Source organism: Sminthopsis crassicaudata, chromosome 2 (assembly GCF_048593235.1).
Source record: "Sminthopsis crassicaudata isolate SCR6 chromosome 2, ASM4859323v1, whole genome shotgun sequence".
Lineage (NCBI taxonomy): Eukaryota > Metazoa > Chordata > Mammalia > Dasyuromorphia > Dasyuridae > Sminthopsis > Sminthopsis crassicaudata.
This window is the reverse complement of record NC_133618.1, coordinates 286,660,257-286,684,144: the sequence shown is the minus strand read 5'-3', so window position 1 is coordinate 286,684,144 and position 23,888 is coordinate 286,660,257.

Sequence of the window (23,888 nt, the reverse complement as noted above, 5' to 3'; positions counted from 1 at the left end):
GCTTCTCTGGGACTTCCTGGTGCTGAGTTCCACTCCCTCCAGCTAAGCTAGGCAGGGTGTGTTGCCTTGGGCCGTATCCACCCACTTGTTAATCTCTTAACTATTCTCAGGTGGTAGCTGAGGCCATGCCCCCTGGTGCCGAGATCTGCTGAGTCACCTCCAGGATCGGGGAAAATCTGATCTGAGTTTTAAAATATTTTGACTTTCTCTTCTGAACTGCTAAATAATTAGCAGAGAAGAGCTAACAGCCTGTGCCAGATTCCTTTACCTCAGTGGCTTCTCTGATCCCAGAGCCCTTCCCAGCGCAATGGGCACAGTATGCGAGCACCCAGCCGTCTGTGCTGGCCTCTCTTCCTCCCCTGGAAACTGACCTTTCCTGTTGAAACTCCAGATTCTCTTCAGCTGGTAAGTCGTGCTTCTAGTCCTTGTGGTATCTATCAGTCCTGGGCTTATTCTGAGGCTGATTTATCTAATTGGTTGTGAGGGAGTGAGGACCTTTACAGAGTCGTGTGTTTCTTCTCCGCCATCTTGGCTCCGCCCATCCGCCTTTTTTTTCTTTCTCCTGTTTTGATCTGGTTTTTCTTGTGCAGCATGATAAATGTGGAAATGTATTTGAAAGAACTGCACATGTTTAACCTATATTGGATTGCTTGCTATTTAGGGGAAAAGGGGGCAAGAGAGGAAGAAACAATTAGAACACAAGGTTTTGCAAAGATGAATATTGAAAACTATTTTTCCATGTATTTGTAAAAATGAAATATTTAAAATTTAAAATTTAAAAAAGAAATTCAGTTGAACAAATATGAGTATTTGTCCTGTATGACATATGTTGCCAGGTATTATGGAAATAAAAGAAGATGTGACGGACGTATGTACTGTGATCACAGACTAATGCCATGAGAAAGAAGTTCACAAATAACTATACTAAAAAGGAAAGTGAAATGTATAGGAGAGTGCAAGATGATTTGGCATGAGAAATTTTGAATAAGAACAAATCACTTTCACATAGAGGTAAAGAGATAGGGTGTCAGGAAAGATTTCATAGAAGAGGAACATCTAAGTTTAGCCTTTAAAGAACAGAAAAAGATCAACAGGTAAATATGAGGGATAGGGGATGAAGGTGAGAAGGGAGTAAGCAATGGCAAAAATATAAGAGGGATAGGCTAGAAATAGGGACAGAATGAATAGTCCAAGTTGTTTAGAATGCAGAGTGGCTGAAATCTGGAAATATGAGAGAAGGCAAAATAGAGATGTTAGAGCCAATTTTTTTGAAGGTCTTAAGTGTTGTTTGATATTATCTTACAAACACTTATTAAGTATCTATTATTTGCAAGAATTCTACTAGGATTAAGAAATTATACCTATTCTTTAGACAATGATAAGCCATGGGAAATTTTTGAGGGGACTTGAATCATGATATAGCCAATGAAAGAGGAAGGTCACTTGGGCAGAGTACTGTCTAATTCCATATGGGCAATGAATATAAGTTTTTTTTTTCCCTATTGCCCACCTACTTATGGGAGAAGAGGTGATGAATTTTACCAAATGGATTTTTTGAACGAAATAGGTGATTTCTATGTAAAGTCTATCATACATTTTTTTATAATGTATGACATAATGTATGTGATCTGCAATAATATTTTTTTTACTTTTTGCTTTTTGTAGAGTATGAATCACTACTTATAATTGTATAGTGCACACATGTCAAGTTTTGGTGAAAACTGGGATGGATGAAAAATTAGATTTTTAAAATAGAGTAGATTTAGCATAAATCTTTTGTCATGATGCCATTTACTTTATGGATAGTTTTTATTGGATTTCTCAACTCCTAAACCTAGGAACTATATCTCTCTCTATGTCTGATTGTCTCCTAAGTGTAGTAATATAGTCATTGATTTTTTTTTCCCTCAGAAGGCAAAGGTCATCTAAATCTTCATGGAATCCACAAGTACTAGTCACATCAAATAAAGTTAATTTCTTTTGTACAGTATTACAGTTTCCAATAGGGAAATATCATAAATAAAGTGTAGTTGACTATTAGCATAAGTGTAAGATGGAGGAAATCATGGGTAAGTAGACAGCATGATATATAACCAACTAAATTTATAGTCAGAGGACCTATGTCCAAATCCTGGCTTTGTTATTTGCTGATTGTGATCTAATCATTGTTTAATCTCTGTGGCTTCAGTTTTCTCATCTGTTAAATGAAAAGGCATAACCAGATGATAACTAAGGTCTTTCACATCTATGGATTTTATTATTGTACTAAATTAAGGACAAAATTTTAATCCTTTTGATCAAAAGACATTGTAAAGATGCAAAACAAGGTCATGGATCTCAATAAGATTATATCACAATGTAAACTTCATATTGTGAGATTCAAAATAGAAGAGCTAGAATATAAGCATTAAGATATTGAATGACTACTCCTTTTATTTTCTGTTCTAAATAGTCCTATTTTGTCATTATTTCTCTATACACATTATCTTGACCCTTTTTAGACTGTAAATTCCTTGAGGGCAGGGATTGTCATTTGTAATTTCAGCACTTAGAAAAGTGCCTAAATGTGATGTTCTTTTTCTCTAGATCATAATCTTTCTCTGGGAGCAGATCCTTTGGGGAGCTTTTGGAGACAACCTTGGCTTTAGTTCCAGTTCAATAATCCCAAATCCAGCCAGGAGTTAAAGTCCGGATCCTTTTTTGTGTCCTTCAAAGTCTTGACCCTTTTCCTGGGGTCCGACTAGCTTTAATAGAGGCATATCTCTTTCCTTGGTTCTCCAATGAGCTCTTATCAGAATGTCTCCAGCTAGCTTCAGCCTCTGGCTCCCTCTGAATCCAAGGCCTCCAGCCAGAATGAAAGTAGACATGGGAATGAATCAGATTCCCTCCTCCAAGAGTGTGGGATTATGAGTTTCCCAAAAGTCAGTTCTAGTTGTGAATCTCCCAGAAGTCCATGAGCAGGCTTTTCCTTTAGTCTTGTGAATCTCCTGGACTTGCGAATCCATTGAATTCTGGATCTCTGAATCTCCTTGAGCTTCCCTGAAGTTCCCCTGGGAAGTCCTCTCCTTGACTCAATCCAAACTGACTCTTCCCACTGAATCTTGGCTCCTTATATCCTCCCAGAGAATGGGCTTGTGGGTAACCCCTAGGCTTGTAGGAGCTCCTTAAAGGAGCAATGAATGAACTCCTTTAAAGGTGTAAACTCCTTTAAAGGTTTGAATTCCTTTAAAGGTGTGAACTAAGTGCATAAGTACCTTGTAAGAATCCTAACACCTAATATAAAAGAAGTACTCAATAAATTCGTGCATTCTTTCTGAAAGCTGGGGTTGCAGTGAGTATATCAGTGTGGTACCCTGATAGTCACTGTCACAATTTAGTACTCTGATATGTAGAGCAAGATTGATTAATAGCTCTCTTCCATTATGGCTCTCTCTCTTTCTGGGATGTGACTGTTTATACAATTATAATAGTATTGCATTTTCATGTTCCACTTGGAATAAAGGGCATATGAACTTAATATATAAATTTTTGAAAGGATATCTAAGGTTCCTTCTAACTGGAAAAGCCAATGATTATATCTCATTAGATCCTCAAAACAACTCTTTGAGGTAAAAGTAGTTACAATGAGTACCATTATCTTCATTTGATAGATGAGAAACCTGTGATGTATATGTGTTCATTATATCCAGCCAAGTTCCATGTTGCTTTTATTTATACTGCTTCCCTCCTATTCAATTTCTCCCTATTTCACTTACCTTCATATCTAACAATGGGGTATGAGAATAGAATTCCATGTTTTCTTTTCACTCTACCTTGAGAATGAAAATAGGTGAGGTAGAGTCAAGAAGGAAGAAATTCATCCGACTTCACCCCCAAATCACTCCACATTCCTATCAATAATGATTCTAAACACATTTTAGAGCATCAGAACACTAAGAAAAAGAAAGAAAGAAAGAAAGAAAGAAAGAAAGAAAGAAAGAAAGAAAGAAAGAAAGAAAGAAAGAAAGAAAGAAATTAAAAGAAAAAGGAAGAAAAAAAGAAAACTTTAGAACATTTTCTAGCTGAAGGCAACTTAGAAGGTCAGCAGAAAAGCTCTGTGGCACAAGGATGGGAATCCAGTGTATAGTTCTAGTGCAGGTCATACCAGTGCAGCTCCAACCTCAACTTCACCTGGCCTCAGACTATCAAAGCAGGAAATGGCTGAGGGACCTTTGAATTGGTGGCAATACTGATGGATTCCAGACTTCTTAGCCCAGAGACATCAAAGATGACATGGATTGGCAGAAAAAAAATTTGTCAGTAAGGTGAGAGGGCCTTGTGGTGGTGGTAACTATTGAAGAAGGTCTCTGTTGATTTAACATACTACATCTTACAACTCCAGTGGAGTGGGGATACTGCTAACAGTTTCAGGGCAGAAAAGAGGGCTTGTGGTCAGATTCCTAGAAGGATCTCTGAAAATAGTTGTATGAAATCTCTGAACCTTGGGACAGTGTATCCTCCACTCTGGAGACAGAGCTCTACTTTAACAAAGACTTAAACCCAGGTAAGAGGCTAGAAAAATGAGCAAACAACAGAAAAAATTTCTGAGAATAAAATTACTGTGGTGGCAAGGAAGATAAAAACACACACTCAGAAGAAGATAACAAATTCAAAGTTCCTATATCCAAAGCCTCCAAGAAAAATGAGAATAAGTCGCAGGTTATGGAAGAGTTCAAACAGTATTTTGAAAATCAAGTTAGAGAGATAGAGAAAAAATTAGGAAGAGAATTGAAAGTGGTACAAAAAGAAATTTAAAAAGCTAATGAGGAGAAGAATGTAGAACTTAATTGGTCAAAAGGAAAAGGAGGTACAAAAGCTCACTGAAGAAAGTTAATTCCTTAAAAATTTGAATTGCAGAAAAAGCATTTGATAAAATCCAACATCCATTCCTACTAAAAACGCTTGAGAGTATAGGAATAAATGGTCTATTCCTTAAAATAATAAGGAGCATATATTTAAAACCTTCAGTAAACATCATATGTAATGGTGATAAACTAGAACCTTTCCCTGTAAGATCAGGAGTGAAACAAGGTTGCCCACTATCACCATTACTATTCAATATAGTACTAGAAACGCTAGCCTCGGCAATAAGAGCCGAGAAAGAGATTCAAGGAATTAGAATAGGAAATGAAGAAATCAAATTGTCACTTTTCGCAGATGACATGATGGTATACTTAGAGAACCCCAAAGACTCTACTAAAAAGCTATTAGAAATAATTCAGAATTTTAGCAAAGTCGCAGGATACAAAATAAATCCACATAAATCCTCAGGATTTTTATATATCACTAACAAAATGCAACAGCAAGAGATACAAAGAGAAATTCTATTCAAAATAACAGTCGATAGTATAAAATATTTGGGAATATATCTACCAAAAGAGAGTCAGGAATTATATGAGCAAAATTACAAAACACTTGCCACAAAAATAAAGTCAGATTTAAATAATTGGAAAGACATTCAGTGTTCTTGGATAGGCCGAGCGAATATAATAAAGATGACAATACTCCCCAAACTAATCTATTTATTTAGTGTTATACCAATCAGACTCCCAAGAAACTATTTTAATGACCTAGAAAAAATAACAACAAAATTCATATGGAAGAATAAAAGGTCGAGAATTGCAAGGGAACTAATGAAAAAAAAGTCAGAAGAAGGTGGTCTAAGTGTACCTGATTTAAAGCTATATTATAAAGCAACAGTCACCAAAATCATTTGGTATTGGCTAAGAAATAGACTAGTTGATCAGTGGCATAGGTTAGGTTCACAGGACAAGATAGTGAATAAAAATAGCAATCTAATCTTTGACAAACCCAAAGATCCCAAATTTTGGGATAAGAATTCATTATTTGACAAAAACTGCTGGGAAAACTGGAAATTAGTATGGCAGAAACTAGGCATGGACCCACATTTAACACCACATACTAAGATTAGATAAAAATGGGTCCAAGATTTAGGCATAAAGAACGAAATCATAAATAAATTGGAGGAACATGGGATGGTTTACCTCTCAGACTCGTGGAGGAGGAAGGAGTTTGTGTCCAAGGGAGAACTAGAGACCATTATTGATCACAAAATAGAACATTTTGATTACACCAAATTAAAAAGTTTCTGCACAAACAAAACTAATGCAAACAAGATCAGAAGGGAAGTAACAAATTGGGAAAACATTTTTACAGTTAAAGGTTCTGATAAAGGCCTCATCTCCAAAATATACAGAGAATTGACTTTAATTTATAAGAAATCAAGCCATTCTCCAATTGATAAATGGTCAAAGGATATGAACAGACAATTTTCAGATGGTGAAATTAAAATTATTTCCACTCATATGAAAGAGTGTTCCAAATCACTATTGATCATAGAAATGCAAATTAAGACAACTCTGAGGTATCATTACACACCTGTCAGATTGGCTAAGATGACAGGAACAAATAACAATGAATGTTGGAGGGGCTGTGGGAAAACTGGGACACTGATGCATTGTTGGTGGAGTTGTGAAAGAATCCAACCATTCTGGAGAGCAATCTGGAATTATGCCCAAAAAAGTTATCAAAATGTGCATACCCTTTGACCCAGCCATACTACTACTGGGCTTATACCCCAAGGAACTACTAAAGAAGGGAAAGGGACCTGTATGTGCCAAAATGTTTGTTTGTGGCAGCCCTTTTCATAGTGGCTAGAAGCTGGAAGATGAATGGATGTCCATCAATTGGAGAATGGTTGGGTAAACTATGGTATATGAATGTTATGGAATATTATTGTTCTATAAGAAATGACCAACAGGAGAAATACAGAGAGGCTTGGAGAGACTTACATCAACTGATGCTGAGTGAAACGAGCAGAACTAAGAGATCATTATACACTTCAACAATGATAATGTGCGAGGATGTATGCTGATGGAAGTGGATTTCTTCAACATAGAGAAGAGCTAATCCAATTCCAATTGATTAATGATGGACAGAACCAGCTACATCCAGAAAAGGAACACTGGGAAATGAATGTAAACTGTTATTTTTACCTTCTGAATCCAATTCTTCCTGTGCAACAAAAAATTCGGTTCTACACACATATATTGTATCTAGAATATACTGTAATATATTTAACATATATAAGACTGCTTGCCATCTGGGGGAGGGGGTTGGGGAAGGAAGGGAAAAAATCTGAATAGAAGTAAGTGCAAGGGATAATGTTGTAAAAAATTACCCATGCATATGTACTGTCAAAAAATGTTATAATTATAAAATAAAATAAAAATTAAAAAAAAAAGAAAAGAAATCCTGAGAAATTGCTAAAAAAAAAAAAATGAATTGATCAACTTAAAGACCCCAAGTTTTGGGATAAGAATTCACTATTTGACAAAAACTTCTTGGAAAATTGGAAATTAGTATGGCAGAAACTAGGCATTGACCCACACTTAACACCATACACCAAGATAAGATCAAAATAGGTTCATAATTTAAGCATAAAGAATTAGATTATAAATAAATTAGAAAAACAGGATAGTTTACCTCTCAGACCTGTGGAGGAAGAAGGAATTTGTGACCAAAGAAGAACTAGAGTCATCATTGATCACAAAATAGAAAATTTTGATTATATCAAGTTAAAACGCTTTTGTACAAATAAAATTAATGCAGAAAACATTAGAAGGAAAACAATAAACTTGGAAAACATTTTTATACTTAAAGGTTCTGTTAAAGGTCTCATTTCCAAAATATATAGAGAATTGACTCTATAAGAAATCAAGCCATTCTCCAATTGATGATGTGAATAGACAATTTTCAGATGATGAAATTGAAACTATTTCTACTCATATGAAAAGGTATTCCAAATCATTATTGATCAGAAAAATGCAAATTAAGACAACTCTGAGGTACCACTACACACATGTCAGATCATTATATACTTCAACAACAATACTATATGAGGATTAATTCTAATGGAAGTGTCTATCTTCAACAATGAGAGGATCCAAATCAGTTCCAATTGATCAGTAATGAACATAACCAGCTACACCCAGCAAAAGAACACTAGGAAATGAGTGTGGACCACAACATAGTATTTATGCTCTTTCTATTATTGTTTGCTTGCATTTTTTTTCTTCCCAAGTTATTTTTATTTTTTTTCTAAATCTGATTTTTCTTGTGAAACAAGATAACTGTATAAATATATATACATATATTGTATTTAACATATACTTTAACATATTTAACATGTATGGGACTATCTGCCATCTAGGGGAGGGTGTGGAGAGAAGAAAGAGAAAAGTTGTAACAGAAGTTTTTGCAAGGATCAATGTTGAAAAATTTCCCATACATATGTTTTGTCAAAAAAAGTTACAATAATAATTAAAAAAGAAATCTAAAAAAAATTTTGAATTGATCAAATGGAAACTAATGTCTCCATGAGAGTGAGAACAGAATTGAGTTGTCACCTCAGTTATCTAAAAGGGGGAAAGCTAAAAGGCTGAAACAATGCTTAGCTTAAACTGTAATTGTTAATTGAAGATATGTTGCTTAAATGATTTCTGAAATTTAATAAACATAAAGAATAGGTTAATGTGGTGCATGAAGCCAGAATCATAAGTTTGACTTCTTTGTGGGCTGATAGCTCTTTTTTTTTCTGTGACCACAAATGTCTCCTCCAACTTCATCAAATCATCTTTGTAGTAGGTGTCATTTATCACTGACAGCCCAGATAAAATAATAGGAATAAGTGAATAAAAATGGATTTGACTATTGTAAACATGAAAAAATGGGCAAGTCCTATTAACAGTGCTGGCTTAGTATATAGGGTGCTGGACTTCAATTCAAGAAGACCTGAGTTCAAATCCTGCTTCAGATATAGTTTTATTCTTTAGGTAAACTATCGTTTTCAGTTTCCTCATCTGTAAAGTGATGGGGCTTGCCATCAGCTTCCATTTGTCCTGTCCTAATGTTTAATGTGTGATTTTCTTTCGTTAACTTTTGTATCTCTTTTTCCATGTGATTAATTATACTTTTTAAGGTGTTATTTCCTCCAGTGTATTTTTTTTTTTTTTTTGCATTTGGCCTATTGTGTTTTTTAAGGAATTGTTTTCTTCATCCAAATTTTTTTCTTCTTGTTCCAAGCAGTTGACTCTCAGTTCTTTTCACATTTTTTTCTTCTACCTCTCTTATTTGCCTTTAAAAATCTTTTTTGAGAGGGAGCAAAGTGGTATAGTAGATAAAGTACCAGTCTTGAAGTCAGGAGAACCTGAGTTCAAATCTGGTCTCAGAAACTTATCACCTCCTAGCTGTATGACCATATGTCTCTGGGCAAGTCACTTAACCCCAATTGCCTCAGGAAAAAAAAAAAAATTATGAGCACTTCCAAGAAGCCTCTTTGAGTTTGAGGCCAATTCATATACCTCTTTAAGATTTCTTTTGTGGACATTTTGTCCTTGTTTGAGTTGGTGTTTTGGTCTTCCCTATCACCATAGTATATTTCTATAGTTAAGGTTCTTTTCTGTTTCTTGTTCATTCTCTTTCTTTCTTTTTTTTTCAATATATTTACTCCTTTTTTACTATTATGGTTGAGCTCTGCTCCTAGGGTAAAGGGGTGCTATCCCAAGCTTCGTGTACAGCTCTGAGTCTTGCCTTTGAGCACAGGAGCACCTTGTGTTTGGTGTCTTGCTCATAGCAGGAAGTAGCTCTACCTGCTCTTTCCAGGAAACAACCTGTTTTCCCATACTGGCAATTTGCCTTCTGAGCTGGATCTGGAGGCTGTCCAACTGGTCTGCTTCACCATTGAGCTAAGACCAAGGGTCTCAATTGCTGATTTGCTGTGTTTAAGACCCTCTCCTGGCTTTTCCAGACATTGTTTGAATTGGGCTGAACACCCCTTTCATCTCAGTGAGACTTATCTTTGGTGAAGTCTTTCCAATCTATTTTGTACTGAAGAGTGGTTTCTTTTAATCAGACTCTGTTCAGCGGCTTGATTTCATGTGCTTTTTTGAGGGAAATTGGGAGAGCTTGAGCAGTTTCCTGGTTTCCCTCCAATATTTTGGTACTGCCCCTAGAACTTGGGCTTGGCTTCTTAAATCTCTTCCAGTTTTAACTCTGTGATCTTATGATTTCCATCATCTTTCAAAGCACAACCTAGTCCCCATTTAGTACAAGAGATCTTCTATTTTCAAGGAATTAATAATTTCTCCTTCTTAAAACTAAATTGTATTACTTTATATATACATTATATTTATTTGTGTATATATTGTATCCCTCCAATAGGCTCTAACTCTAGGACAGACACTTCTGTTCTTGTCTTTGTATTCAGGTTGTTAGTATTGTCTTTAATATGGTATATATTTAATATTTTGTGTGAAATTAAGAAAGTTTTAATTAGAAAGGATAGGAAGTACATGAAGTTAAAACCAAGTTTATAATGTTGGCAGATTTGAAATTAAAAAAAAAAAGAAAGATTCTTTTTACTAGGCTATTTGATTTATTCTTCACTTTCCTCTTCATGGTATCAGGTATTAACACAGCTGCTTCTGACTTGGGTAAGTTTTTAAGTGAGAAGGCACCTTCTCCAGCAGCAGCCTTTGGTAAACTAAAAATTGGGAGATGACCCAAAATGCTCTGGTTTAATAATCTGTATATAATCCCAGCCAACTGCCCATAAATTGTTGTAGGCTTCTTGTACTCCAGGCTACTGTTTTGATCTTCCTTATTCTACAGATTTATTGTTTTGACTCTTGACCCTGCATCTGTCCTTAGCTTCCACTGATTATTTCCCACTGGGTCATTAAATTATGATGACACATCCTTTGCCTTTTTGTATTGCTCTTTGGCTAATTTAGAGCTGATTGCTTCACTAAAGATTAGTTCAGTTTTTACCCTCTCTTCAACTTGTAGTATTATATTACTAGATTCTATATTGCATGCTAATCATTCTACCTACCATAGACCATAAACCTCATTATTGAGTGGGTCAGCTCAGGAAGGACATACTCTCCTCTATATGGAGAACAATAAATAAGCTTTTACCTCTCAGAGCTGGTATGGAGTTTGGTTCCCTTCTGAAACAATGCTTGCTACAGTTAAGCTAAGATTGTGGGTTTAGTTTCTATTCTTGTAAATATCTTTCACTGTATTCCAAAAATGCACCTCAATTACATCACTTATGACTATTATCAATGTGTCACATTTGATAGAATGCTGGGCCTGAAAGTCAGAAACACCTGAGTTCAAATCTAGTCTCAGATGCTAGCAGTATGATGTTGAAAAGCTATGCTTACCTTGTTTTCCTCAGTTTCCTCAACTATAAAATAAGGTTAATAATAATACCTACTTGCCAGGGTTATTGTAAAGATAAAAATGGGATAATAAGTACAAAATGTTTAACACAGGGCCTGGAATATATAGTAAGTGCTAGATAAATTTAGTGATGATGATGATGCTGATGATATAGTATTAGTGAAGATAGTGTGTATGCTTTAAGACAACCCTACTGCTAGAATAATTCAAATAACACAGATCATAGAAATTCATGAGCTAAAGAGGACATGGGAGGTCACTGATTTTAACCACTTCATTTTGCAGATGAGAAAATTAAAGACTAGTAAGGGTAAATTCTCACTTAGCTTCACTCAACCAAAAAGTGGTTTTGAAGCAATATCTGAAGTTTGGTCTTCCTGACTTACCACAGTATTCTATCCATTATGCTACTTTGCCTGAATGTTGCTGGTAGTAAGTACAATCATTTAAAAAATTTAACTAATAGTATTTGGATTAGTATTATGATGCTATACTTCATCAATTGACAGGTTATACATCTCTCTCTCACACACACACACACACACACGGGGCAGAGTGGGGGGGAAGAGAGAAAGAGAAAAAGAGAGTGAGAAAGAGAGAGAGAGAGAGAGAGAGAGAGAGAGAGAGAGAGAGAGAGAGAGAGAGAGAGACAGACAGACAGACAGACAGACAGACAGACAGACACAGAGATAAAGTATTCAGGGTAAGCGTGTAAGGGCAGCCAGATCCAGTGCATTTACAAGATGGAACCAAGCTTGGAAGATCAGTGTGATACAGGGAAAAGGAAGTTATTTCTAGAATGAGAGGATTTGGATTCAAATGCCAATTCTGATCCTGTGTGACCATGGATAAGCCAATTAATCACCAAAACCTCAATTTTCTTACCTGCAAAATGAAGAGGGTTAGGCTATATGACCACTGAAATACATTATGTCTATAGAACTAATATTTTATGATCAACTAGAGGTCCAAGCAAATATACAAAATTGGGAAATGGTCAGAGGTCTAAATGAATGAAATCAGGAGTCACTCATTTATTCTAGGGAACAGCTTGAAGGACCAAAGTCTAAAGGTAATGAGAATGGAAATGTCAGGTATAAATACTGTTTACAAAAGGCCCAAATTTAGGCATAAATATAGAGCTGTAAGGGATATTAGAGGTCCTACCATTTCATTTTGCAAAATAGGAAATAGACCTGGAGAGGTTATGTGACAGTAAGAGAAATGACAGTAATGGTAGAATCATGAGTAATATTCAGATCCTATCACTTTTTGCATCTTTGCTCCATATAATGCGCCTGCCAAGATCGAGAGTGAGCAGAAGAATAACAGTTGGTTGGATAGCAACAATTAGATGTCCAGCAGCATATCTTGGGGGTCCTTCCACTAGGGAGCCAAGAATAGGTAATTTAGTCATTAGACTTGTAGACAAGGAAGTCAGTCTCTTAAAATAAAAAATAAAAAAAAATTTGGGAGAATCAGAAGTAAGACAAATAGGACTGCTAATTCAATGCCAAGCCACTGAGCAGCTGTCATAGGATGTTTTATATTTCCCCTGCCTAGAGCTACTACTGGATTGGGCATCTAAATCTGAATTAGCACGAAACCTGCAGGTGGGGATTAGTAGACCCAGCTGCTAGAGTTAGAGAGATTCCAGAAGCACAGAGCCAAGCCAGTGATTACAGCAGCAGCCTGCCTTATAAGATTGTAGAGTGATGTGATTAACCATAGTTTTTTTTTTTTTTTTTTTTTTTGTTGTTCTTGTTTGTTTGTTTGTTTTGTTGTTGTTGTTGTTGTTTTAACTCTACTAGATATGTAGTAGATGGCAGGGAGAATTCTAAAGGTAGATAGTTCAACATCTTGCCTCTTCTCATTTTCTAGGAGGCAATACAACAAATGCCTTTTTCCTTGCAAAGGGAAAAAAAAAAACACAGAGGTAAGTATGCTTTTAAAGATGGTCGATAAGCATAATTGTGCTCTTTTATTTTTTCTTCTTCTCAGTTTTACCTTTGTATTTCTGCTATGAACAGCTGTGTTCCATGTCCACTGAATGAGGAAGAAGGTAAAATTGGCTTAAATTGAATTAGGATGGATTTTGGTTTGACATTGGGAAGAATTCACTAGCTGTGTGAGTGGGATAAAGTAGAATGAATTGCCAAGGGCAATAAGAAAGCCTCCTTTTCTGGAGGCTAAAGCAAATCTTTTTTTGGTGATAGATTGAAAGCCGATATGGAGGGAGGACAGATCACATATACATGGAAGGAGGACAGATCACATATACTTGGAAGGTCTCTCCCTGTCTCAGGCTGTTACAAAACAAAACAAAAACCCCACATATATAGAAAAGCAGGGAATGGAGTTTCAATACTCCAACTCTTAAAGATGTCTCAGCATGGTGAAATGGAAACATTTGTGCTAAAGGTCAGGTTAACAAAATCATTAATTAACCTAGGGCTGGAACCCAGCATGCAGGACCCTATAAAGCTGTAACCAAAGGGAGGTACAAGTATAACTCACAGCAGGAAAACAGCAGCATTTTAATTGGATTAAATGGTGTCACCAAGAAAATCACAGTGAACTGACATCTAGGTGGCTGTTGAAGCCCTACAAGAAAAGCTAGCAAGTGCTTGACAGAATTTTTTCAGGTGTTTTAAAAGCCTCAGATATAGCTGGAGAAATTTGGCTCTAGTTACTGAAGGCACATAGGCACAGGCACCCAGATCCTATTTCTTGTCCCCCTGCCTCACCTCCTTGCAGGTTCTATTTCTTAAGAGCCATCTTAAGTTACTGGGGCTTTTTTTTCCCACCAGAATCCCTTCATTTCATTTAATTCAGAAAACAATAAACTTCTATTGCTTTCCAAGTATTATGCAAATTTTAACACTATTTCTGCCCTCAAGAAGTTTACATTCTATTGGATGAGGAAGATAGGTAAATATAAACAAATAAAAGTTATTTTATTTTATTTTTTATTTTTTTTTTAGAGTCTTTTTTTTTTAAATTTTATTTATTTTTTTTATTATATATATATATTTTATAATATTATCCCTTGTATTCATTTTTCCAATTTACCCCCCCTCCCTCTATTCCCTCCCCCCGACGACAGGCAATACCATACATTTTACATGTGTTACAATATAGTCTAGGTACAATACATGTGTGCGAATATCACTTTCTTGTTGCACAATAAACATTAGAATCCGAAGGTACATGCAACCTGGGCAGACAGATATTAGTGCTAACAATTTTCATTCCCCTCCCAGTGTTTCTTCTCTGGGTGCAGCTACCTCTGTCCATCATTGATCAACTGGAAGTGAGTTGGATCTTCTTTATGTTGAAGATTTCCACTTCCATCAGAATACATCCTCATACAGTATTGTTGTTGAAGTGTACAGTGATCTTCTGGTTCTGCTCATTTCACTCAGCATCAGTTGATTTAAGTCTCTCCAGGCCTCTCTATATTCCTCCTGCTGGTCATTTCTTACCGAGCAATAATATTCCATAACCTTCATATACCACAATTTACCCAACCATTCTCCAACTGATGGACATCCATTCATCCTCCAGTTTCTAGCTACAACAAAAAGAGCTGCCACAAACATTTTGGCACATATATGTCTCTTTCCGCTCTTTAGTATTTCTTTGGGATATAATCCCAGTAGTAGCGCTGCTGGGTCAAAGGGTATGCACAGTTTGATAACTTTTTGGGCATAATTCCAGATTGCTCTCCAGAATGGCTGGATTCTTTCACAACTCCACCAGCAATGTATTAGTGTCCCAGTTTCCCCACATCCCCTCCAACATTTGTCATTATTTGTTCCTGTCATCTTAGCCAATCTGACAGGTGTGTAGTGGTATCTCAGAGTGGTCTTAATTTGCATTTCTCTGATCAGTAGTGATTTGGAACACTCTTTCATGTGAGTGGATATAGTTTCAATTTCTTCCTCTGAGAATTGTCTGTTCATATCCTTTGACCATTTATCAATTGGAGAATGGTTCGGTTTCTTATAAATTTGGGTCAGTTCTCTATATATTTTGGAAATGAGACCTTTGTCAGAACCTTTGTTTTTAAAAATATTTTCCCAATTTGTTACTTCCCTTCTAATCTTGTTTGCATTAGTATTATTTGTACAGAAACTTTTTAGTTTGATGTAATCAAAATCTTCTATTTTGTGATCAATAATGATCTCTAGTTCTCGTCTGGTCATAAATTCCTTCCTCCTCCACAAGTCTGAGAGGTAGATTATCCTCTGTTCCTCTAATCTATTTATTATCTCCCTCTTTATGCCTAAATCATGGATCATTTGATCTTATCTTGGTATATGGTGTTAAGTGTGGATCCATATCTAATTTCTGCCATACTAATTTCCAGTTTTCCCAACAGTTTTTTCCGAATAATGAATTTTTATCCCTAATGTTGGAATCTTTGGGTTTGTCAAAGATTAGATTGCTATAGATGTACCCTTTTTTGTCCTTTGTATCTAATCTGTTCCACTGATCTACCGGTCTATTTCGTAGCCAATACCAAATGGTTTTGGTGACTGCTGCTATATAATATAGCTTTAGATCAGGTACACTTAGACCACCTTCCTCTGAGTTTTTTTTCATTAGTTCCCTTGCAATTCTTGACCTTTTATTCTTCCATATGAATTTTGTTGTTATTTTTTCTAGGTCATTAAAATACTTTCTTGGGAGTCTGATTGGTATAGCACTAAATAAATAGATTAGTTTGGGGAGTATTGTCATCTTTATTATATTCGCTCGGCCTATCCAAGAGCACTGAATGTCTTTCCAATTATTTAAATCTGATTTTATTTTTGTGGCAAGTGTTTTGTAATTTTGCTCATATAATTCCTGACTTTTCTTTGGTAGATGGATTCCCAAATATTTTATACTCTCAACATTTGTTTGGAATGGAATTTCTCTTTGTATCTCTTGCTGTTGCATTTTGTTAGTGATATATAAAAATGCCGAGGATTTATGTGGATTTATTTTGTATCCTGCCACTTTGCTGAAATTTTGAATTATTTCTAGTAGCTTTTTAGCAGAGTCTTTGGGGTTCTCTAAGTATACCATCATGTCATCTGCAAAAAGTGATAGTTTGATTTCCTCATTTCCTACTCTAATTCCTTGAATCTCTTTCTCGCTCTTATTGCCGAGGCTAGCGTTTCTAGTACTATATTGAATAGTAATGGTGATAGTGGGCAACCTTGTTTCACTCCTGATCTTACTAGGAAAGGTTGCAGTTTATTTCTATTGCATATTATGCTTACTGACGGTCTTAAATATATACTCCTGATTATTCTAAGGAATAATCCATTTATTCCTATACTCTCAAGAGTTTTTAGTAGGAATGGATGTTGGATTTTGTCAAATGCTTTTTCTGCATCTATTGAGATGATCATATGGTTCTTATTAATTTGATTATTAATATGGTCAATTATATTAATAGTTTTCCTAATATTAAACCAGCCCTGCATTCCTGGAATAAATCCTACTTGATCATAGTGTATTATCTTGGAGATGATTTTCTGAAGTCTTTTTGCTAATATCTTATTTAAGATTTTAGCATCAATATTCATTAAGGAGATTGGTCTATAATTTTCTTTCTCAGTTTTCGATCTACCAGGTTTAGGTATCAGTACCATGTCTGTGTCATAAAAGGAGTTTGGTAGGACTCCTTCATCCCCTATTTTTTCAAATAATTTATATAACATTGGGGCTAATTGTTCTTTAAATGTTTGGTAGAATTCACATGTGAATCCATCTGGCCCTTGGGATTTTTTCCTGGGGAGTTGATTAATAGCTTGTTCTATTTCTTTTTCTGAAATGGGACTATTTAAGCAATTTATCTCCTCCTCTGTTAATCTAGGGAGCCTATATTTTTGGAGAAAGTCATCCATTTCACTTAAGTTATCAAATTTATTGGCATAAAGTTGGGCAAAGTAACTCCTTATTATTTCTCTAATTTCCTCTTCATTGGTGGAAAGATCCCCCTTTTCATTTGTAAGACTATCAATTTGATTTTCCTCTTTCTTTTATTTGATCAAATTTACCAAAGGTTTATCTATTTTATTGGCTTTTTCATAAAACCAACTCTTGGTTTTATTTATTAATTCAATAGTTTTTTTACTTTCAATTTTATTGATTTCTCCTTTTAATTTTTGTATTTCGAGTTTAATTTTTGGTTGGGGGTTTATAATTTGGTCTTTTTCTAGCCTTTTAAGTTGTAAGCCCAATTCGTTAATCTTCTCTTTCTCAATTTTCTTCAAATAAGCCTCTAAAGATATAAAATTTCCCCTTATTACTGCTTTAGCTGCATCCCAAAGATTTTGATATGATGTCTCATCATTATCATTATCTTGGGTGAAATTGTTAATTGTTTCTATAATTTGCTCTTTCACCCAGTCATTCTTTAAGATGAGATTATTCAGTTTCCAATTACTTTTTGGTCTATTTACCCCTAACTTTTTACTGAATGTAGCTTTTATTGCATTGTGATCTGAGAAGAAGGCATTTATTATTTCTGCCTTCCTACATTTAATTTTGAGATCTTTATGTCCTAATATATGGTCTATTTTTGTATAGGATCCATGAACTGCTGAGAAGAAAGTATATTCCTTCCTATTGCCATTCAGTTTTCTCCAAAGGTCTATCATACCTAGTTTTTCTAATGTTCTATTTACTTTTTTAATTTCTTTCTTGTTTGTTTTGTGGTTTGATTTGTCTAAATCTGAGAGTGCAAGGTTGAGATCTCCCACTATTATAGTTTTACTGTCTATTTCTTCTTGCAGTTCTCTTAACTTTTCCTTTAGAAAGTTAGATGCTATACCACTTGGTGCATATATGTTTAGTATTGATATGGCTTCATTATTTATGCTACCTTTCAGCAGGATATAGTTTCCTTCCTTATCTTTTTTAACGAGATCTACTTCTGCTTTTGCTTGATCTGAGATAAGGATAGCTACCCCTGCTTTTTTGGCTTTACCTGAAGCATAATAAGCTCTGTTCCAACCTTTTACCTTTACTCTGTATGTATCTCCCTGCTTTAAGTGTGTTTCCTGTAGACAACATATTGTAGGGTTCTGCTTTTTGATCCAATCTGTTATCCGTCTCCGTTTGATGGGATCGTTCATCCCATTTACATTTACAGTTAAAATTACTAATTCTGTATTTCCTGCCATCGTATTATCCCCAGATTATACTTTTTTCCCTTGACCCCCCTGATCCCCCTCCCCGATATTTAATTTACAGACCCCCCTTGTGACGCGCAACCCTCCCTCTTTTTTTTTTTTTTTTTTAGGATCCCTCCCCCCTCCCTCCAAGTCCCTTCACTTATTCTCCTTTTCCTTTCCCCTTTTCCTCTCCCCCCTTTTAATGAGGTGAGAGAAAATTCTCTGAAAAACAAATATGTTAATTATTTACTCTTTGAGCCTCTTCTGATGAGAGTAAGATTCACACAATGATTCTCCCCCTCACTAAGTTCCCTCAGATATGGTGTATTTTCTATGTCTCTTCCTGGGATGTAGTTTCCCTCTTTTTATCACTCCTTCCCCTTTTTCTGAACCGACCTCCTTCCCTTTACCACACCCCCCTTTTTTTCTTTTATATCAGTAAAATCAAATTATCCTTGAGTATTTTTTATATACCCACAACAAAGTTACAGTTCTCAAGGGTTCTGTGTACCTTTTTCTGTTTCTCTTCAGTCTTGTGGATGTAGATCAAATTTTTTGTTTAAGTCTGGTTTTTTTCTTAGAAACATATAGAATTCCTCTGTTTCATTGAATGACCATCTTCTTCCATGGAAAAAGATGCTAAACTTAGCTGGGTAGTTCATTCTTGGTTGCAGTCCTTGATCTTTTGCCTTTCGGAATATCAGGTTCCAGGCCCTTCTATCTTTTAATGTGGAGGCAGCCAGATCTTGGGTGACCCTTATTGTGGCACCTTGGTATTTAAATTGTTTTTTTCTAGCTGCTTGCAGGATTTTCTCCTTTGTGTGGTAATTCTGCAGCTTAGCCACAATATTCCATGGTGTTCTTTTTTTAGGGTCTATTTCAGAAGGAGTTCGATGAATTCTTTCCACATCTACTTTCCCTTCTGTTTCTATTATCTCTGGACAGTTCTCTTTGATAATTTCCTGTAAAATAGAATCTAGGCTCTTTTTTTGGTCATAGTTTTCTGGAAGTCCAATAATCCGCAGATTATCTCTCCTAGATCTATTTTCCAGGTCTATAGATTTTCCCAGTAAGTATTTGACGTTGTTCTCCAGCTTCTCATTTTTTTTGTTTTGTTTGACTGATTCTTGGGTTCTCTGTGAATCATTCATTTCTATTTGTTCCATCCTGACTTTTAAGGAGTTATTTTCTTCTTTCACAGTTTTTAGTTCTTTTTGTAAATGCCCAATTTCGTTTTTAAATGAATTATTTTGCTCTATTGAGTTTTTTTCCATTTCCCTAATTTTTTTTTTTGAGAATTATTTTCTTTTTCCAATTCAGAAATTCTATTTTCTTGAGACTTTTTTATCTTTTCCAATTCAGAAATCCTACTTTCCTGTGTTTTTTTAACCTTTTCTAATTCACTAATTTTGTTTCCCTGCATCTCCTGTGAATTCTTTATTTTTTCCAACTCCAATTTCAGGACATTGTTATTCTCTATCATAACTTCCCTTTCTTTTCCCCATTTTTCTTCCATCTCCCTCAATTTCTTAAGAGCTTCTTCTAGGAGAGAGTTATGTGATGGGGGGCAGGAATCGTTCCCCTTTAGGTTGTTATCTGATTCTCTGCTGTCAACTTCCTCGGGGTTGGACACCCGCTCTTTCTCTGTATAGAAGGAATCTATGGTTTTTCTAGCTTTTTTGCTCATACTTAAAAAAAATCTTTTGGGGTCTGTCCCTGGGGTAGGAAATTATTTACTTCTTTACCAGCTTCCTCCCAGACGGGATGGATGCAGGGGCTCCTGAGCCTGAGCTAAGAGAGAGCTCTGGGAGAGAGTTCCCCACCCTCTCCCTGGGAGTGCCTCAGAGGTGATTAGCACTACTGTGCTTCGAGGGCGTAGAATAGTGAAGACAGCAAGAAGCCCTGCCTATGTGTCCGGGTGGGGAGTGGGTGTCTGCAGCAGGTGACGTAAGAAGCCCTTGCGCTCAAACTGGAAGTGTCTGCCAGAAACCGCGGTCCCTAGTTCAAAGGTTCCGCTTCTCTGGGACTTCCTGGAGCTGAGTTCCACTCCCTCCAGCTAAGCAAGGCAGTGTGTGTTGCCTTGGGCCGTATCCACCCACTTGTCAGTCTCTTAACTATTCTCAGGAGGTAGCTGAGGCCACACCCCCTGGTGCCTGAGTCACCCCCAGGGTCCGGGGAAAATCTAATCTGAGTTTTAAAATATTTTGGCTTTCTCTTCTGAACTGCTAAATAATTAGCAGAGAAGAGCTAACAGCCTGTGCCAGATTCCTTTACCTCAGTGGCTTCTCTGATCCCAGAGCCCCTCCCAGCGCAATGGGCGCAGTGTGCCCCTACCCCACCGTCTGTGCTGGTCTTTCTTATTCCTCCCCTGAGAACTGACCTTTCCTGGTGAAACTCCAGATTCTCTTCAGCTGGTAAGTCGTGCTTCCAGTCCTTGTGGTATCTATCAGTCCTGAGCTAATTTTGAGACTTAATTTATCTAATTGGTTGTGAGGGAGTGAGGACGTTCACTGAGTCGTGTGTTTCCTCTCCACCATCTTGGCTCCGCCCCCGGAAGCTAAAAGTTATTTTAAAAATAAGAATAGAAATAGGGATTGGGTCTATGATGTCTTTGGCATAGAGAAATTTGGGATGAAGAAATTTCTTCTACCATTGCAGCTCATCATTTCTTTCACAATTTAAAGTCTTAAAGAGTTGCCTAGAACATTGAGAAGTTGTGATATGCAGGACCACAGACACTGATCTGAAATGTCAGATGAAGAATATAAAATCAGGTCTTCCTGACTCTATGGTAAGCTTTTTATACATTACACAATATTAGCTGTCATTCAGATTAAATAAAAAGTAATTTAGGTAGGTAAAATAAAGCCCTGTATTCAAAAAGGAGGTTGCACTTGATCTGAGCCCTGAATGAATTTAGCTATTTTGAGAGTGTAAATAAGGGAAGTGGTGAAACCAAAATGGTGGTAAAAAGGAACATCCCTGAGGTCTTCCAAATTGTCCTCTAAATAAGTAGAAAATCATGTCTCAAAACAGGTTTTAGTGCAGGATGACCCACAAAACAGTTGTCCAGTTCAGGACAACTTAGATGGTCAGCAGAAAAAGTCTATCATATTAGGTGAGAGTTTGAGCCCAGTTCAACTGAAGCAATGCCTTGGCAAACCAATAGCAGGCCTTGGGGGCAATTGATTGGCAATAAGAACTTTTTGAAATCTCAGATCACAGATGGCAAGGGTCAATTGGTTAGAAGAAGATTGCAGGGTTCCTAGTTAGTGCTAGATAAAGGTTCTGTTGCATTGCTTATATGCTAGGACATTACAGTCTCAGGGTGAGAAGGAGCTTGCCATATCAGGGAAATAAGATTCCTGATCACAGTTCCAGGACAGAAAAAAGTACTGGTGGCCTCTCACAAATCAAAGCATAGGCCAGGAGAGAAGTAAACATATCTTTCCTTAAATTATATCATTTTGGAGAATTGAAAACTTACAGACAACACCCCCCAGAACTAGCACTGAAAACAACAATACAAAAAACTTGATGCTTTGAAAAGTGTCTCTTTAATTTGGGAGCAGAAACCATTTTTAACATAAAGTTAAAAGTCAAGAAATAGGTTAGAAAAATGAGAAAACAATAAAAAAAGAACTTGGTTACCAAAAATCACTATGGTGATAGAGAAGATCAAAACACAAACTAAGAAAAAGACAATTAAATCAAAGTAGCTACTTTCAAAACTTCAAAAGAAAATGTGAATTAGTGTCAGGTCCTGGAAGAGCTCAAAAGGGATTTTTAAATCAAATAAGAGGTAGAAAAAAAAATTTGGAAAAAATGAAAATGATGCAAGAAAATCATGAAAAAGAAGTCACTTCTTAGTGAAAAAGGAATAAAAAGGCAATAATACCTTAAAAATAAAATTGGCCCAATGGTAAAAGAGGCACAATAATATACTGAAGAAAATAATTCTTTAAGAAGCAGAATTGGTCAAGTTGGGGAAAAAAAAGATACAAAAATTCACAGAAGAGAAGAACTTAAAAAAAAAAAAACAGAATTGGCCATTAGAAAAGATATACACAGATTCACTAAAGAAAAGAATTCCTTCAAAAGTATAATTGAATGAAAATGAAAGAGATATGAAAGCTCATTTAAAAAATTCCTAAAAATTAGAATTTGGCAAGTAGAAGTTAATGACTTTATGAAACACCAAAAAACAATAAAATAAAATTTAAAAAATGAAAAATAGAAGAAAGTATCAACTATCTTACTAGCAAAGCAAAATAGATTGCGGAGAGATAATTTAAAGAATTATTGGACTGCTTAAAAGACTTGGGGGGGGAAAAGAGCCTAGACATCATCTTTCAAGAAATTTTCAAGGAAAATTGTCCTAATATTCTAGATGTAGAGGGGGATGTAGATTGAGAAAAGCCACCAATCATCTCCTGAAAGGGATCCTTAAATGAAAATAACAAGGAATATTGAAGCCAAATTGAAGAGTTTCCCAAGTCAAGGAGAAAATATTGCAAGAAGTCAAAAAGAAACAACTTGAATATCATGGAGTCAACAGTCAGGAAAACACAAAATTTAGAAGCTTCTACATTAAAGGGCTGGAAGGCTTAAAATATGACATTCCAGAGGGCAAAGGAGCTAACCAAGATTTTTCTTTCTTGGTGCTCATCAATTGGGAAATGTCTGAAAAAGTTGATGGAGTACTATAAGAAATGATGAGCAGGAGGATTTCAGAAAAGCTGGCAAGACTTACATAAACAGATGCAAAATGAAATCAGTAGAAGGAGGAGAACAGTAAAAGCAATTTTGTATGATGATCAACTGTGAATGACTTAACTGCTCTTAGCAATACAATAATCTAAGCCAATTCCAAAGAATCTATGATGAAAAATGCTATCCACCTGGGATAGGAGACACCTGATGAGATCTAAAAGCAGATCAAAACTTACTCTTTTTACAATTGAGATTTTGTTTGTTTTTGGTCTGTGTTTTCTTTTACAATATGACTAATATGGAAGTATGTTTACATGACTGAACATATATAGCTTACATTAAATAGCTTGCCTACTCAATGATTAGGAATGGGAAGAAGAAAGAGAGAGGATTTGGAATTTAATTAAAGAGAATATTAATAATTAAAAAACTACTAAAATACTCATTTTGCATAGTAATGGATAAAGTAATACTTATAAAATAATAATTTGATTACATATATATATACAATATGCTATTGAAACTCATGTTAAGAAAAATATATTTTGCAAACCTACTGATGACGATGTGAAATCAAAGGAAATGTTCAATCTAATTGATGAAATTTTAAAATAGAAAAACATAATGGGAGGGTTGTAAATAAGGAAAATGATTATTCCTGTTGAAATCATCCCTTATAGACCTGGAAAC